Source organism: Vicia villosa, linkage group LG3 (assembly GCF_029867415.1).
Source record: "Vicia villosa cultivar HV-30 ecotype Madison, WI linkage group LG3, Vvil1.0, whole genome shotgun sequence".
In the NCBI taxonomy this organism is placed as follows: domain Eukaryota; kingdom Viridiplantae; phylum Streptophyta; class Magnoliopsida; order Fabales; family Fabaceae; genus Vicia; species Vicia villosa.
Genome location: NC_081182.1, coordinates 215,819,094 through 215,835,852, shown reverse-complemented (window position 1 = coordinate 215,835,852; position 16,759 = coordinate 215,819,094). Strand labels below are relative to the sequence as shown.

General features: G+C 36.0%; 1 pseudogene; it reads left to right on the top strand.

Moving 5' to 3' along the window:
- Positions 1-7,368: 7,368 nt before the first annotated feature.
- LOC131593546 (uncharacterized) overlaps positions 7,369-16,759 on the top strand; it is a 46,998-nt pseudogene continuing 37,607 nt past the window's right edge.

Sequence of the window (16,759 nt, the reverse complement as noted above, 5' to 3'; positions counted from 1 at the left end):
CTTAACATAAATCTAAGAAAATCCTAACACACATTATCGTAAGCTTTCTCGAAATCCACCTTAAAAAGTAAACAACTAATCCCTTCCTTTTTCGCCATATCCACCACCTCATTAGCAACCAAGACCCCATCCAAGAGTTGTCTACCCAGAACGAAAGCGCTTTGAAAATTCAAAACCACCGGGCTTAACACCATCTTTAATCTCGACGCCAAAAGCTTAGAAATAGCTTTATACACACATCTCACCAAACATATTGGCCTATAATCATCTAACCCCAAAGGATTTGAAGATTTAGGAATCAAAGTCAAGAAAGAAGAAGTAATTTCCTTTGATAAAAAAGCCTCCTTATGAAAGCACTCAAAAGAATTAATGAAATCCACTTTCAAAGAATCCCAATAATTCTTGATGAACAAGAAAGAATAACCATCGGGCCCCAGACTTTTCGATCCCTCACAATTCCAAATTGCTTCTTTAATTTCCTCCTCCGAAAAAAGAATTTTCCAAAGAATCTTTCTCCTCGCGGTTCAAAGCCCCTAAAGAAATCCCCTCCAAAATCAGTCTCCCCCTTTCCATCTCGACAAACTTTTTCTCAAAATGAGTCTTAACTTCCTCTTTCACATCCGATACCGAGTCTACAATTCCTCTATCCGTCAAGATAGAACCAATGTGATTCCGACTTCTCCTAGATTTCATCACCCTATGGAAGAATTTACTATTCGCATCTCCATCATTCAACCATTTCAATCTCGATTTTTGGATTAACATGTTCTCTTTAATTTTTAAATTCATCCAAAAATCTCTAGACGCCCTCCTTTTCCTATCAACATCTAAGATAGATTCCACCACATCCTCCTCGTCCACCATTTCATCACCTTCATTCAAGATACACACACCTTCCTCCACCGCCAAATATATCTTCCCAAAAACATTCAAATTCCACCATCTCAACCTCTCTTTAAGAAGCCTCAACTTCTCCTTTAAAACATAGTTGCCCCTCCCTTCCACCAATAAGGATTGCCATTCCTTCTACATGAAAGAAAAGAATTCCTTATTAGCAAACCATTCGTTGTTGAATTTAAAAGGCTTTGGTCCCCAATTATATTTTTCACAAACCAACCACACCGCGCAATGGTCTGAAATATCACGATCCCCCACAAATTGACCAACCACTCCCCATTTGCTCACAACTTTGTCCGCCACCAAGAAACGATCAATCCTACTTCTAGCTCTCTCGTCCCCACCAAACCAAGAGTATTTCTTTCATTTGCAAGGAATGTCTATCAAATTGCTCAATTATATAAACTCCACGAACTCCCTCCATTCACAACTAGATTGCAAGGTAGAACACCCCTTTCTTTCTCTTCTATTCTTGATTGAGTTAAAATCACCACCAACGACCCACTCTCCATCAGAAAATTTAGACTTCAAAGAAAGTAATTCCCCTCACAACAAACGCTTCTCCACCAAGGAAAAAGGAGAATAAACATTTACAGTGTAATACACCTCTTCCTTCCAAACCGCTTTCACCCCTAAAAACCCCCTACGCTAAAACTACACAGCACCTGGACAAAATTTGTGTTCCAAATAGACAGAATACCCCTGTTGAATGCAGTATAGGGCAAGCAACAAAAAAGATTTGGAAATATTGATCCGGGAATTATCGTCCTCAGAGATGGAGAGATGCCATTCAATAGTTTCTACGGTTTTGAACTTTGAATCGAATGAGCAAAAAGTAAACAAAGATATAGACAGGGAAAGAATAAACACATTCTTAGAAGAGAAATAACTTATTAGGAATGTAAATATATTCACTCTTCACAAACATATACTTACCGATCCATTATACTCAACCTACGATACTCATCTATGTTATCACGTATCTCTCACATAAGTGTCCATCTCTGGAGCACAAACGAGATCATCTCACAACTAAGGTTATCTCTAACGCAAAGCTGCGAGAACATCCATATTCTCGCATCGGCGATCTCTCGCGCGCCGCTCAAACACGAAAGCATTAAGTACAGATACAAACAGTGAATGCTAGCTCTAAATCTATCTCTAGAGTTCAGAACCAACAGATTATCATCCTAGATAAAGATTTAAGAATTTTATCTCTAAAGCAACCCAAATCTCTAGCACAGAGCAAAAATCCAGAACAACATCAACACAGATTTGTAAAGCAAGTTAAATATAACATTATAATCGGTAAATATACATAAGATTCGAGTAACTATACAAACAAACCCAACACAAAGAAATACACAGAGAATAGAAGAGATAAACCAAACATCTCGTGGGTTGTCAGCTCCGGTTGATGAGAAATCCACCTCCTATCTTCCAAGTGCATGGCCCGGTGTTGTTTTCTAAGCCAATCCTACTCTAAGAATGAAGTTGATGGTGTTGGGACTCAAAAGTACCCAAACCATAACCTAAAAATGTGATTTTTAATTGGTTAGAATGTAATTTTTTTGGTTTAAAATCCTGTTTTTTGTTTGCCATTTTGAATTATTGATGTTAGGAGAATACTATCAGCTTGTATTCTGTAGTAGATTCAAAGTTTTTAAATGGAGATTAAATAATCTATTTATTTTTACTAAAAAATTATGAATGTATTTATAAAATACACATCTATAACTACAATATACATTCTAAACATAAAAAAGATATTATACACTAAAAATATTCTATGTGAATTTTTATATTCTAAAACTATTCAACAATTTTTTCAGTGTAAACAATGTAAAATATGTCAATATCTATATAAAACCAGAATATATATATATATATATATATATATATATATATATATATATATATATATATATATATATATATATATATATATATATATATATATATATATATATATTCGTTTATGACATATTAGAATGATATAAAATTTTCAAAAATATAATATATCAAACATAATATTAGTCCGTCATTTAAACATAATATTAACACAAAATAACAATATGTATAGATATTGTGAAGTTGTCTATGCAAAAAACTTATAAATAAAATAATTTAATTTTATAATTCTATAAAATAATAAAAGTGTATGTATATAAATTTTGTCTTGAGCCTTTTCTAGATACATCATAAAAATAAATGTAATTGAACTCCTATTTTGCTCAAGGTTTGTCTTATGATATTTTTTTTGACAGAAAACAACTTAACGACTTTCATTCAATAAGCAAGTTTCAATACAAGGAGGTATCAAATTAAGGATACTACGCCTAGACCAAGAATTGGTCGCCTTTGTTAACAAATGGGCAACCGAATTCGCTTGGCGCTTAATGAACTTCACCTCAAAGTTCGAATACAAGAGCAACAAATTCTTAATAATTTTTATAATAACACTAAACTCAGAGTTTCCTAACTGTTTAGAGTAAACAGCGTGGACTACACTTTGACAATCACTCTAAAAAACAACATGCGATAACTGAAAAAAGATAGCCTTTTGGATCGCTTCCTTCAAAGCCATGGCTTCAGCCTCCATGACCGATAAGAACCCCACATCCCACGCAACACATGCAATTTGGAATCTCCCTAAGTGATCCCTGACACACCAACCTCTATTTGTGGTACCACAAATATTATTGAAACCCGCATCAACGTTACACTTCACCTGACCATACAACGGCGGACTCCAACTATCCATAACCATAGTGCCCGTAACAATATCATTGTCTTCTTTAGCTAGAAACCAATCCTGCCAGTTATGAAAAGCTTGTACCCCAATACTAGAAGCATCCTCTCGAGTTTTCTGCCAAACCACCTTATTCCTACTCCTCCAAAGATTATATAACAGCACAACAAATCTACCGACATCTCTATTATCCTCCCGACTACACACATAAAAAATGAGGGACTTAGCATCGTGGAAAGTATATAAACGGGATTCAATTATAGAAGACAAACCTGCTGCCCGCCAACTGTGAGATATAGAAACACACCCAAAAAATATATGCCATTCATCCTCATCTCAAACTCGCACCAAGGACAAAGTGACGAGCATTGGACGTGATGTTTTTGTAGATTTGAACGCGTTGGAAGGCAGCCCTTACAAATCCTCCACAATAATTGTTTAGCTCTAGGAGGTGCAGGTATATTCCAAAGAGCATTCCAATTTCCTTCAACACCATTCGTGCCACTACTACTTTGCATCTTACGCCACACCCTATACCCCGACTTTACACTATACTCTCCGTTTATCTCTTCTTGCCAAATCAACCTATCCTCCACAACATCTTCCATTAACGGAGCTTTTAGAACAAGATCAGCCCCCAGATGATCTAAAGTACTACGCACCTTACTAATATCCAACTGCTTTGAATTCGGAAGCAAAAGGTCTTTTACTTTAAGATCATACACTTCTTGCGTCTGTGGACCATTTACCCACCTCAAATCCTTATCCCGAAGCCACGGTTCTTGCATAACCTTGATATCACTACCATCACCAATGCTCCACCTACAGCCCACCTTTAAAACATCCTTTGCCGTCCATAAACTCTGCCATACAAAACTTGGATTATGTCCAATGTTTGAATCAAGAAAAGATGATTGAGGAAAATACCTAGCCTTAAATACCTTGGCCACCAGAGAATTTGGTTTGGATACTAACTTCCATCCTTGCTTTGCAATCATCACTCTATTGAACGCCTTAAGATCTCTAAAACCCATCCCTCTTTCCTTTTTCAACGTCGTCAATCTTTCCCAAGCCATCCACCTGATACCTTTGGTATTGCTACCACCTCCCCACCAGAATGAGTTAATCATTTTCTCAATATCCTTCACCACCCCATATGGAATTAAATAGATACTCATGATATAAGCCGGAATAGCCTGTAGAACAGATTTGAGCATAACCTCTTTCCCTGTCTGTGATAAAGATCGACCACTCCAAGAGTTAATTCTTTTCCAAATCCTATCTTTGATAAATGAGAAAGTCGCCTTTTTACTCCTCCCAATCATGGACGGTAAACCCAAATAAGAACCTGTACCCAACACATGCCTGACACCCATCAATTTAGCCAAATCTTCTTGCGCCGGGCCACTAAGATTGCGGCTAAAGAACACTTCAGATTTGGTTAAGTTGATTTCTTGGCCCGACGCGCCTGCGTAGATATTAAGAGTCTCCATAAAATTGGTCACCTCTGAGAGATTAGCCCTGCAAAATAAAAAACAGTCGTCAGCAAAAAGCAAGTGGGACACACTAGGTGCCCCCTACAGATTTGAGCCCCATGCCAATCACATCGATTCACCGCACTTCTTATTAAGGTAGATAACCCCTCAGAGACTAGGATAAACAGATAAGGAGACAGAGGGTCTCCATGCCTTAGCCCTTGTCCTGGGACAATTGGACCAACTCTATCATTGTTAACAAGAACAGAATAATGCACCATGGTCACACACATCATGATCCAGTGGATCCATTTCCCGTCGAAACCCATACAAGCAAGAATTCCTTTGAGGAAACCCCAATCAACTCTATCGTAAGCTTTACTGATATCAATTTTGAGGGCAAGGTGTGTTATAATCCCTCTCGTCCTTCTTTTCAAGGCATGAATGATTTCAGTCGCAACCATGGCATTGTCCAGAATAGACCTTCCTTCCACAAACGCTGATTGTTCCTCTGACACACATTTATCCAAAACAAGCCTCAATCTGTTAGCAAGCAATTTAGACACCAGCTTATAAACCACATTACAAAGAGATATAGGCCGGAGTAAGAATAAGACATATATTAGTTTCATTTAGCTCTGCTGGAAAAAAACCCCTTGCCAACCAAGTACTAGCAGCTTCATAAATATCATCTCCATACAACTCTCAATTTTTTTGATAAAAAACAGGGTTAAAGCCATCAAGACCCGGCGATTTATCCAGGTGCATATCAGTAAGCGCCTAAAAAAGCTCTAACTTTGTAATATGCTTCAGCAGGTTGTTATTATCCTGGGGTGTAATAACCGGCTGAATGTAATTCAATACCGGCTCATAATTTCCATGCTTGCATTCAAACAGATTCTCAAAATATGCCTTTGCAATACTACACATACCTTCCTGTTCACTAACCTCCACTCCTACATCATCAATTAACCTTTCAATCTTCTTAAAACTCTTTCTAGCTGTGGCTGATTTATGAAAGAATTTTGTATTCGAATCTCCGTCCCGTAACCAGTGAATCTTAGCACGTTGTTTCCAGAAAAGTTCCTCGCGAGTAAGGATCTCATTGTGTTCTCGCTGAGCTTCAATAAACCTCGACGCCGATACTTCATCATGGGATAACCGAGTCGCTTCAATAACAACCATATGTATGGAAATCCTTTCTCTTTTCTGCTTGTAACGCACCCTGTTCCAAGTTGATAGCTCTCCCTTCTCTCTAAACTTAGGGTTTTCTATGTTCCCCTCTTTTGATGGGTGTCACCTCCCCTCTTGTAGGGGTTCCTCCTCTTTCATGGAAGTTATTCACCACCATTATGGTGGTCATCTCCTCTTCAATGGAGGTTTCTCTCCCATTGTAAGTTTTCCCTCCTCTCTTTTCATTCCTTTGAAACCCTCACTCATGTTAGATCCATACATGCTTCTTCCTCCAACCTCCATCAAGCTCCTCCTCCTCTTCACCATCAACCATCAACTGTTTGCAACTCTAAAATCACCTCCACCAACCAATGGCCTAGAGTGGTATCGACATGGAAAACGACCCCCACCGGAGCCGCCACCGCCGGAAGATAAGGAAGCCCGGATTTTATGTGTGTGTTTTCATGTAATAGTTTATTTTATTGTACTTGTTTTGTTGTGTGTTCTATTTTTTCTTGTTTGGTTTGTTTTGTTGGGTGTGTTATTATTAGATTTAGGTTGTTTTAAGTTTGTGCTCAAGGTATTTGATGAAATGCCTCAAAGAAGCTTGGACGGAGGAAATGTGTTTTGGAGTAAGAATCTTACTAGGGATGTGGTAAATCAAACTCCTTTTTTCAGTCAACAATTGTTTCATTCACAAGTGGTGAGATTAATCAATATTGTGAACCCGAATAATCGATTTGAGCGTGATAAAGCTAGTGTCAAAGCTAAAGATATGATCCGTAATTGGATAGATTTAAAGATTGGAGTTCCAAAACTCACATGTCTCTTGTGGAAGAACTTTGCTTGGTTGATTGGATTAAAGTTTTGGTTTGGTACCTTCCTTTTGGTTTCTATTCTCTCAAAGCTTTGTAATGTCCATAGCTTGTTAGTCTTAATTATTAGTGATGTTGTCAATGTGTTGATGGGAAATGCCCTAACACATTTTATTTCTTTATGTTTGTACTCTCTCTTTTTTATCTAATGAATGAAATTGTTTTCTATCAAAAAAAAAAAAAAAGTTTCTCAATAATACTATTGTCTGTACATGCACTTGTAAGAAATCAAAATTGGAAACAAAAAAAAGGAGACTTGAAAACTACTCCTTATTCTCTTGATTCAAGAAGAAGGGGTACTATTCATATTGCGTTATTGATAAATTTGCTGGAAAATAAGGTAAGATGACATTTAGAGTTGGTTGCTTTATTCTGTTTGGTTTTTCGGTTTTATTAAGACTTGAAAGGAAGAAGATTACATTAAACATTACTTTGTTCTTTCTGCAGATCCGTGAAAGGAAGAAGATTATTCACAAGCAGCTGTTGGAAATCAAGATAATTGCATTTACTGTAAGTTGACACATACTCATCTTATTTTTCTCAATCCACTGAGACATACTTCTATGTTAAATAAATTTCTCTAATTTGTTATTTTTTGGAAATAAGTGTAAAGAAAAACAGGATTGTTGTTTAGTGTATATGTAATGTTGATAAAATAAAGATTGAAATTTGGTTCTCCGCTGCAGAATTTCAATTAGTTTGAACATTATTTTGTTTTTTTTGCAGATTGGTGAAAAGAAGAAGACTTGAGCATGCTTTGATAGTGGTTATTTGTAAATCTGTTGGAAAGCAAGGTAAAAATACATATTCATGGTTGGGCTGCCTTTATTTTTTCTGGATGTTTATAGTAGGGATGTGCAAAAATATAGTTAACTGAACCATATTTCCTAATTGAATTGCATTGAACTACAAAAAATTTAAACCATTTAAATGATTTATGAACTGAACCACATATTATATACAATCCCGTTAATCAAATTTAAGTTAAAAACCAGTTTAATCTGTTTAATAATTGATTTTAAAAACAACAAAAATATTTTAAATAAAAAATTTTATTAATTTTTTTAAAATTAAGTTTAAAAATATTTTTTCTCTAAAATGAAAAACAAAAAAATTGTAAATTTTGTCCCAGTTTTTATATTCGGAAAAGAAAAATATAATTAGCTTTTTTTTTCTGAAAATAAAAAAAGATGTTTTTTAATTATGTTTTTTGGAAAATAAAAAAAATACTTTTAATTACTTGTACATCAATGTTAATAAATACAATAAATGTGATAAAAAAACAAAATATACATAATTAATTTATATTACATTTGAAATTGTAAACTTATAATCAATTAATTAGTTGAATTAATATGGAAAATCTTGTATGACATAATCACAAGAACTTAACGAAAGAATTCCCCTACATTTAAAAAAAGTGGTTCACCACCAGAGAAAGGAATTTTTTTTTTTAAATAACCAGGTTTTATAAAAAAATTACAAAAAAAACTATGTTTTCAAAATATTTACCAAAATGTCTAGGTTTGGGTACTCGGTTAAGTGGACGCGCCATTTCAAATGGCGTATACGTGTAAGTTTTGGATGCATGCGCCATTTCAAATGGCTAATCATTTTTTTTTAAGTCTTTGCGCCAAATGGAATGGCGCATTAGGTCAAATTTTTCCTAATTGCCAAACCATTTGGCGCATTAGGGTAAGTGCTTTTTTTATTTTTTTTTCATTTTTTTTTAAGTTTTTATAATTTAATTTAGAAAATGTATATTGACATTTGTTATTCGAAATCGAAACAAAGGGCTATATATAAAAATCGGAAGTAACAAATTTCATTAATTTAAGAGAAACGATACATCGACAACAATTGATTAAAGAAAACATAACAAAATGCCTAATGACGTCCATCACAAAGATAACCATCTGTTCCGCACGAAGGTCTTGTTATCGGACGTCTAGCGCGTTCGTTGACGCCGCCGCGAAGCCTAGCACCACGCCTACCCCTACTCCTACCCCTTCGTGCTTCTTGCTGGGTCTGTGTAACTGGGCCTGGACGTGGATTGTTTTGTTGGTCGCTGTCAATGAATTCGTCCACGCCACCATAATTTTTCGGAAACCGACTGTCGTAAAGTCGATTACCCAAACCCTCATAAGTGTTAAATTGTGGAGGGGGAGTGGGTAGGGGCATGACTTCAGGTTGGTAGCACCTAGCAGCACTAGAACTACCTTGATAAAAGCCAAATTGGTTCGGCGGTGTTGCATAGCCAGAAGGGGTGCCACGGTGAGAGGATTCATCACGAGTACCATCGTCGGGACTTAGATTTAGGCTTGACGAACCGGGTGTTAAGTTTTGGCCGAACAACCTTGTGGACCCTGCGTACGCTGCAAATCCAAGTGGTTGTGATTGGGTCTGATATTTGCTAGCGGAATGGTGTTGGTCTTCAGCTTCTTGGAAAGGTTGAGATTGTGATTGGAACAAATTTGGTTGCTGGTAGTTGCGGGCAGAACGGGACGGAGTATGGAACAGATTTTGTTGTTGGTTGGTGTACTGAATTTGTTCTTGTTCTCGTTGTTGTTGTTGCTGCTGTAGTTGTCGTTGTTGTAGTTGTTGTTGTTGTTGCCGTTGTTGTTGTTGTTGTTCCTCTTCAGGTTGTTGTTGGGGTAGGATGTAGTTGTGAGCACGGGGGTCTATTAAGTAGAACGGATATGCAATAAACAAGTTAGGGGTGGTAACCGTACGGTACCAACTCATGTACTCGGCGGACGGTTTCATCTCATGATCACTCACGAGGAAGTTGAGGACAAATTGGCGACGGTCCCTCCACATCTGGCGCTATTCGGGTGCGTAATCCTTCCAGTTTTGGATTCCATCGAGTTATACGTTACTATACAGGTTGAGACACAAGAAACTCATGTTGTCCAGTCGCAAGTTATTGACCCACCAGTCAACGAGCAAGAAGAGGTTGATGTCATAGACGAGGAAGAAGAAAATCTGGAAACTGATCTTGACGACATGGTCAACGAGGAATCCGACGACGAGCAACACATGTCGGTGCCTCCAGCTCATGTGTACGCACCTCCAGTACATATGAGTAATTTGAACCTGCAAGGTGACGACCCATCATCTGACATCTTCTTCACACCGTACATCCAAAATGACGATGAGTTAAAGGAAGGAGACAAGTTTCCTTCTAAGGATGCATGTCTTAGAACAATAAAAAAATGGCACATGGAGCACAACGTTGATTTTGAAGTAGATCGTTCAAACCTGGAACGGTATGTAATCACTTGTAAAAATCAAGAATGTGGCTTCAGACTGTTGGCTTCTTATAGGAAGTGAAGTAATGCATGGGTCATAGGGTCGATTACGCAACAACACACATGTGTCAACCCTAACACTTCCCAGGATCATACGAAACTCAGTGGCGATCTTATCTGTCAGGAGATCTTGCCTCTCATAAGCTCTGATTCGTCTTTGATGGTCAAAAATATTATCTCGCATATCGTTACAGCCTTCAACTACACTCCATCTTACAGAAAGGCGTGGGTTGCAAAAACAAAGGCAATTGAGATACTCTACGGCAATTGGGAGGAGTCATACAAAATTCTTCTCTGCTACTTTACTGCGCTACAAAGTTACGCACCTGGCACTGTTACTATTCTAGAGACAATGCCCGCGCATGCCCTGGATGGAAACCATGTCCAAGCAAACAAAATATTCCATCGGCTTTTTTGGGCGTTCAAACCTTGCGTACAAGGGTTTGCACATTGTAAACACATACTTCAAATTGATGGAACATGGTTATACGACAAATACAAAGGAACCATGCTTATGGAGGTTGCACAGGACGGGAACAACAACATATTTCCAGTGGGGTTCGCAATTGTTGAAGGTGAAATTGCCGCGGCTTGGAGTTTCTTTCTAAGGAACCTCCGAGAACATGTTGCTCCTCAGCCTGATATCTGTTTAATCTCTGATAGGCACGCTTCCATTGAGAGTGCTTATAATATTCCAGCAAACGGATGGCATGACCCACCATCAAAACACGTCTATTGTATTCGCCACATTGCCCAGAACTTCATGCGGGAGATCAAGGATAGGCATCTCAGGAAGGCCCTGATCAATGCTGGTTATGTATTAACCCAACCCACATTCCAGCATTATCGGAGTGAGATTATACTGAAAAATCCAGATGCAGGAAGTTGGATAGATAACCTTTCTAGGGAGAAATGGACAAGGGCTTATGACAAAGGCGTGCGATGGGGCCATATGACGACAAATCTGGTGGAATCCATGAATGGAGTTCTCAAAGGCATTCATAACCTTCCTATCACAGCACTAGTGGAGGCAACCTACTTTAGGATGGCTTCGCTATTCTCAACGAGAGGCAGGAAGTGGGGTGATGTTAGACAATCTAGTCAACTGTTAAGTGATAGTTGCATGAAATTTATGCAACATCAATTGGCAAAAGCAAACACTCATCAAGTAACTTCTTTCGACCGATTCAACCGCACGTTCAGTGTGCGCGAAACAATTGACCACAATGAGGGTTTGCCAAGACAACAATATAAGGTTCTGCTAGACGAAGATTGGTGCGACTGTGGAAGATTTCAAGCTTTTCGTATGCCTTGCTCACATGTCATAGCTGCATGTGCATTTGCGCACCGCGACGCAAAATCACTACTGTCTCCAATTTACAAGGCTCAAACATTGCTCCGAGTTTACAGTGCTGCGTTTCCCGTGGTAGCCAAGGAGGATTACTAGCCTGAGTATGATGGGGAGGTAGTTTGGCATAACGACGCAATGCGACGAAAGAAAAAGGGTCGCCCCAATAGTACGCAGATTAGAACCGAAATGGACATCCACGACAAAATGGAAAGAAAATGCAGCATTTGTCGTCAGGTGGGGCACAATAAAAAAAGATGCCCTAATCGTGGCTCGACCACGTCGTAAGTTTAATCTACTCTGTATTTTTTTTACGACAATGTATCAATTTCGCTTGCCACCTATAGTAACATTTTCTTACTCCTTCATCAATAAAGTGTGCTTTAGTAAAAAATCGAAATCGACGACGCAAACATTAATCAGGGTTACTACGCATTTTCTGAAATCGATTTATCAGACATTTTTCCACAATTAATATACCGGAATCAAAAACGGTGCGCGAAATTACACAAAGGGTGTTAATTTTTTTTAAAAAAATAACCCAACACATAGGAACCAGATGAAATGGCGCCTATGTATTAGGACATGGCCTAATGCGCCATTTGATTTGGCTAATATATTCTTGCCCTAAATTTTAAAGGTTTGTGCCATTTCATTTGGCATGCAACGTGTGTATGCGCCATTTCATTTGGCGCATACACTTTTACGGCATCCCAAACCTAGACATTTTAGCAAATAATTTGAAAACATTATTTTGTTTTTGTAATTTATTTATTAAACCTGATTATTTAAAAAAAAAAGGGTTAAATAGTGTTCACCCCCCTGCCAAATAAGCGAGATTCGGTTTTCCCCCTTATTAAAAAAAAATTTAGCCTTCGCCCCTTAGAAAACAAGATTCTGTTTCCAGGAACCCCCTGTCCCTTGTTTGGCTGACTGGGCGAAGGGAATCTTGCTGACTGGGCTTGGAATCTTGCTGACTGGGCATGGTTTTGGAAAGCTTGCAAAATTACAAATAATCAAACTTGCAAAACCTGGGTTTCGAACCCAGGTCACTAAGGTTATGAACTTGCAAACTTACCACCAAACCATGCATACTTTGTTGTTTATAATTGTAAATCAGTTCTATATATTAATACTCTATTATTTTTCTTTTTTTATAATACTTTTTAGTTTTTAATAAATTTTTTTAGTTAACGTTTTTATTTATTTTTTAACTAACTTTTTCAATAATATATAAATGAAAAAACTGTAATAATATTTTAAAAACGTTAATAATTATAAAAACGTTAATAATTATAAAACGTTAATAAAATAAAAACGTTAATAAAATAAAAATGTTTTGAAATTTTTTAACATTTATAAAAATTTATTAACGTTTATATTTATTAAAAATTTATAAATTTTTTTTATTATTTATAAAAATTTATTAACGTTTATATTTATTAAAAATTTATAAAAAATTTAAAAAATATATGTTTTTAAATGTTTTTAATAAATATAAAATTTAAATCTATATATAAATTTTATTAAATCTATATATATTTATTAACGTTTTTATTTACGTTTTTATTAAAAATATTTAAAAAAAATTTAGCAGAAATTTAAATTTATAAACATTTATTAACGTTTATATTTATTAAAAATTTATAAAAATATTTAAAAATTTATAAAAAATTTAAAAAATATATGTTTTTAAATGTTTTTAAAAAATATAAAATTTAAATCTATATATTTTTATTAACATTTTAACGTTTTTTAACATTTTTATTTTATTATATTATATAACATTAAAATGTTAATAAACATTAATATGTTAGTTTATAAAAAAAAGTTAATGTTTAATATATAACATTAAAATGTTAGTTTATAAAAAAAGTTAACGTTAAAACAATGTAAAATTAGTATAACATTATATTATAAAAAAAGTTAACGTTTTAATGTTAGTATAACATTAAATTTAGTAAAACGTTTTTTTAATATTAGTATAAAAAAAGTTAACGTTTAATATATAAAATTAAAATGTTAGTTTATATAAAATTATATTATATATATTTGTTTTGGAAATTATAACAATTGAGCATATTGCTTCAATGGTTTGTTGGGCGCCTATTAACCCTGGTTACCTGGGTTCGAAACCCAGCTTTTGCAAGCTTAATTCTTTGCAATTTTGCAAGCCTTAGATTCCCCTCGTCCAGTCAGCCAAACAAGGGACAGGGAACGGGGTGAACACTATTTAACCCAAAAAAAAATTCAATCCACTGAGACATACTTCTATGTTAAATAAATTTCTCTAATTTGTTATTTTTGGAAACAAGTGTAAAGAAAAACAGGACCGTTGTTTAGTGTATATGTAATGTTGATAAAATAAAGATTGAAATTTGGTTCTCTGCTGCATAATTTCAATTAGTTTGAACATTATTTTGTTCTTTTTGCAGATTGGTGAAAAGAAGAAGACTTGAGCATGCTTTGATAGTGGTTATTTGTAAATCTGATGGAAAGCAAGGTAAAAATACATATTCATGGTTGGGCTGCCTTTATTTTTTCTGGATGTTTATAGTAGGGGTGTACAAAAATATAGTTAATTGAACCATATTTCCTAATTGAATTGCATTGAACCACAAAAAACTTAAACCATTTAAATGGGTTATGAACTGAACCACATATTATAAACAATCCTGTTGATCAAATTTACGTTAAAAACTAGTTTAATCTGTTTAATAATTGTTTTTAAAAACAACAAAAATATTTTAAATAAAAAATTTTATTAATTTTTTTAAAATTAAGTTTAAAAATATTTTTTCTCTAAAATGAAAAACAAAAAAATCGTAAATTTTGTCCCAGTTTTTATATTCGGAAAAGAAAAATATAATTAGCTTTTTTTTTTCTGAAAATAAAAAAAGATGTTTTTTAATTACGTTTTTTGGAAAAAAAAAATACTTTCAATTACTTGTACATCAACGTTAATAAATACAATAAATGTGATCAAAAACAAAATATACATAATTAATTTATATTACATTTGAAATTGTAAACTTATAATCAATTAATTAGTTGAATTAATATGGAAAATCTTGTATGACATAGTCACAAGAACTTAACGAAAGAAATCCCCTACATTTAAAAAAAGTGGTTTACCACAAAAAAAAATTTAAATAACCAGGTTTTATAAAAAAATTTCAAAAAAAAAATTATGTTTTCAAAATATTTACCAAAATGTCTAGGTTTGGGTACTCGGTTAAGTGGATGCGCCATTTCAAATGGCGTATACGTGTAAGTTTTGGATGCATGCGCCATTTCAAATGGCTAATCATTTTTTTTTAAGTCTTGGCGCCAAATGGAATGGCGCATTAGGTCAAATTTTTCCTAATTGCCAAACCATTTGGCGCATTAGGGTAAGTGCTTTTTTTTTATTTTTTTTCTTCATTTTTTTAAAGTTTTTATAATTTAATTTAGAAAACGTATATTGACATTTGTTATTCGAAATCGAAACAACGGGCTATATATAAAAACTGGAAGTAACAAATTTCATTAATTTAAGAGACACGATACATCGACAACAATTGATTAAAGAAAACATAACAAAATGCCTAATGACGTCCATCACCAAGATAACCATCTGTTCCGCACGAAGGTCTTGTTATCGGACGTCTAGCGCGTTCGATGACGCCGCCGCGAAGCCTAGCACCACGCCTACCCCTACTCCTACCCCTTCGTGCTTCTTGCTGGGTCTGTGTAACTGGGCTTGGAAGTGGATTGTTTTGTTGGTCGCTGTCTATGAATTCGTCCACGCCACCATAATTTTCCGAAAACCGACTGTCGTAAAGTCGATTACCCAAACCCTCATAAGTGTTAAATTGTGGAGGGGGAGTGGGTAGGGGCATGACTTCAGGTTGGTAGCACCTAGCAGCACTAGAACTACCTTGATAAAAGCCAAATTGGTTCGACGGTGTTGCATAGCCAGAAGGGGTGCCACGGTGAGAGGATTCATCATGAGGACCATTGTCGGGACTAAGATTTAGGCTTGACGAACCGGGTGTTAAGTTTTGGCCGAACAACCTTGTGGACCCTGCGTACGCTGCAAATCCAAGTGGTTGTGATTGGGTCTGATATTGGCTAGCGGAATGGTGTTGGTCTTCAGCTTCTTGGAAAGGTTGAGACTGTGATTGGAACAAATTTGGTTGCTGGTAGTTGCGGGCAGAACGGGACGGAGTATGGAACAGATTTTGTTGTTGGTTGGTGTACTGAATTTGTTCTTGTTCTCGTTGTTGTTGTTGCTGCTGTAGTTGTCGTTGTTGTAGTTGTTGTTGTTGTTGTTGCCGTTGTTGTTGTTGTTCCTCTTCAGGTTGTTGTTGGGGTAGGATGTAGTTTTGAGCACGGGGGTCTATTAAGTAGAACGGATATGCAATAAACAAGTTAGGGGTGGTAACCGTACGGTACCAACTCATGTACTCGGCGGACGGTTTCATCTCATGATCACTCACGAGGAAGTTGAGGACAAATTGGCAACGGTCCTTCCACATCTGGCGCTATTCGGGTGCGTAATCCTTCCAGTTTTGGTGATTCCACTGATGGTTGGCTCGTCTAAGGTGTCACACTCCCAAGTCAACTGGAGGGTCGGGTATACCTTGACGCATTCCGAATTGTAGCTTGACCCGGTCACTATGATGCATTTCGATGATGTTGTACCGGATCAGGCAACATGTTGTAGTCCAAATGGCCGCATCTGCAGCTCTAGGCTCATGGTCGCAATCAAGATACGTTCTCCATATAAACTACATGCATAAGAGTTATACATTATTTCGGGCAAATATTTAAAAAAAATACACTTATAAAAGAGCAAAAGATTAGAGATAATACATCCTCGGGTCGTAAGTGATCAATCAGCTGGCGGTACATTGTGATATTTGACCGCGGATTTTTTGTGAAGT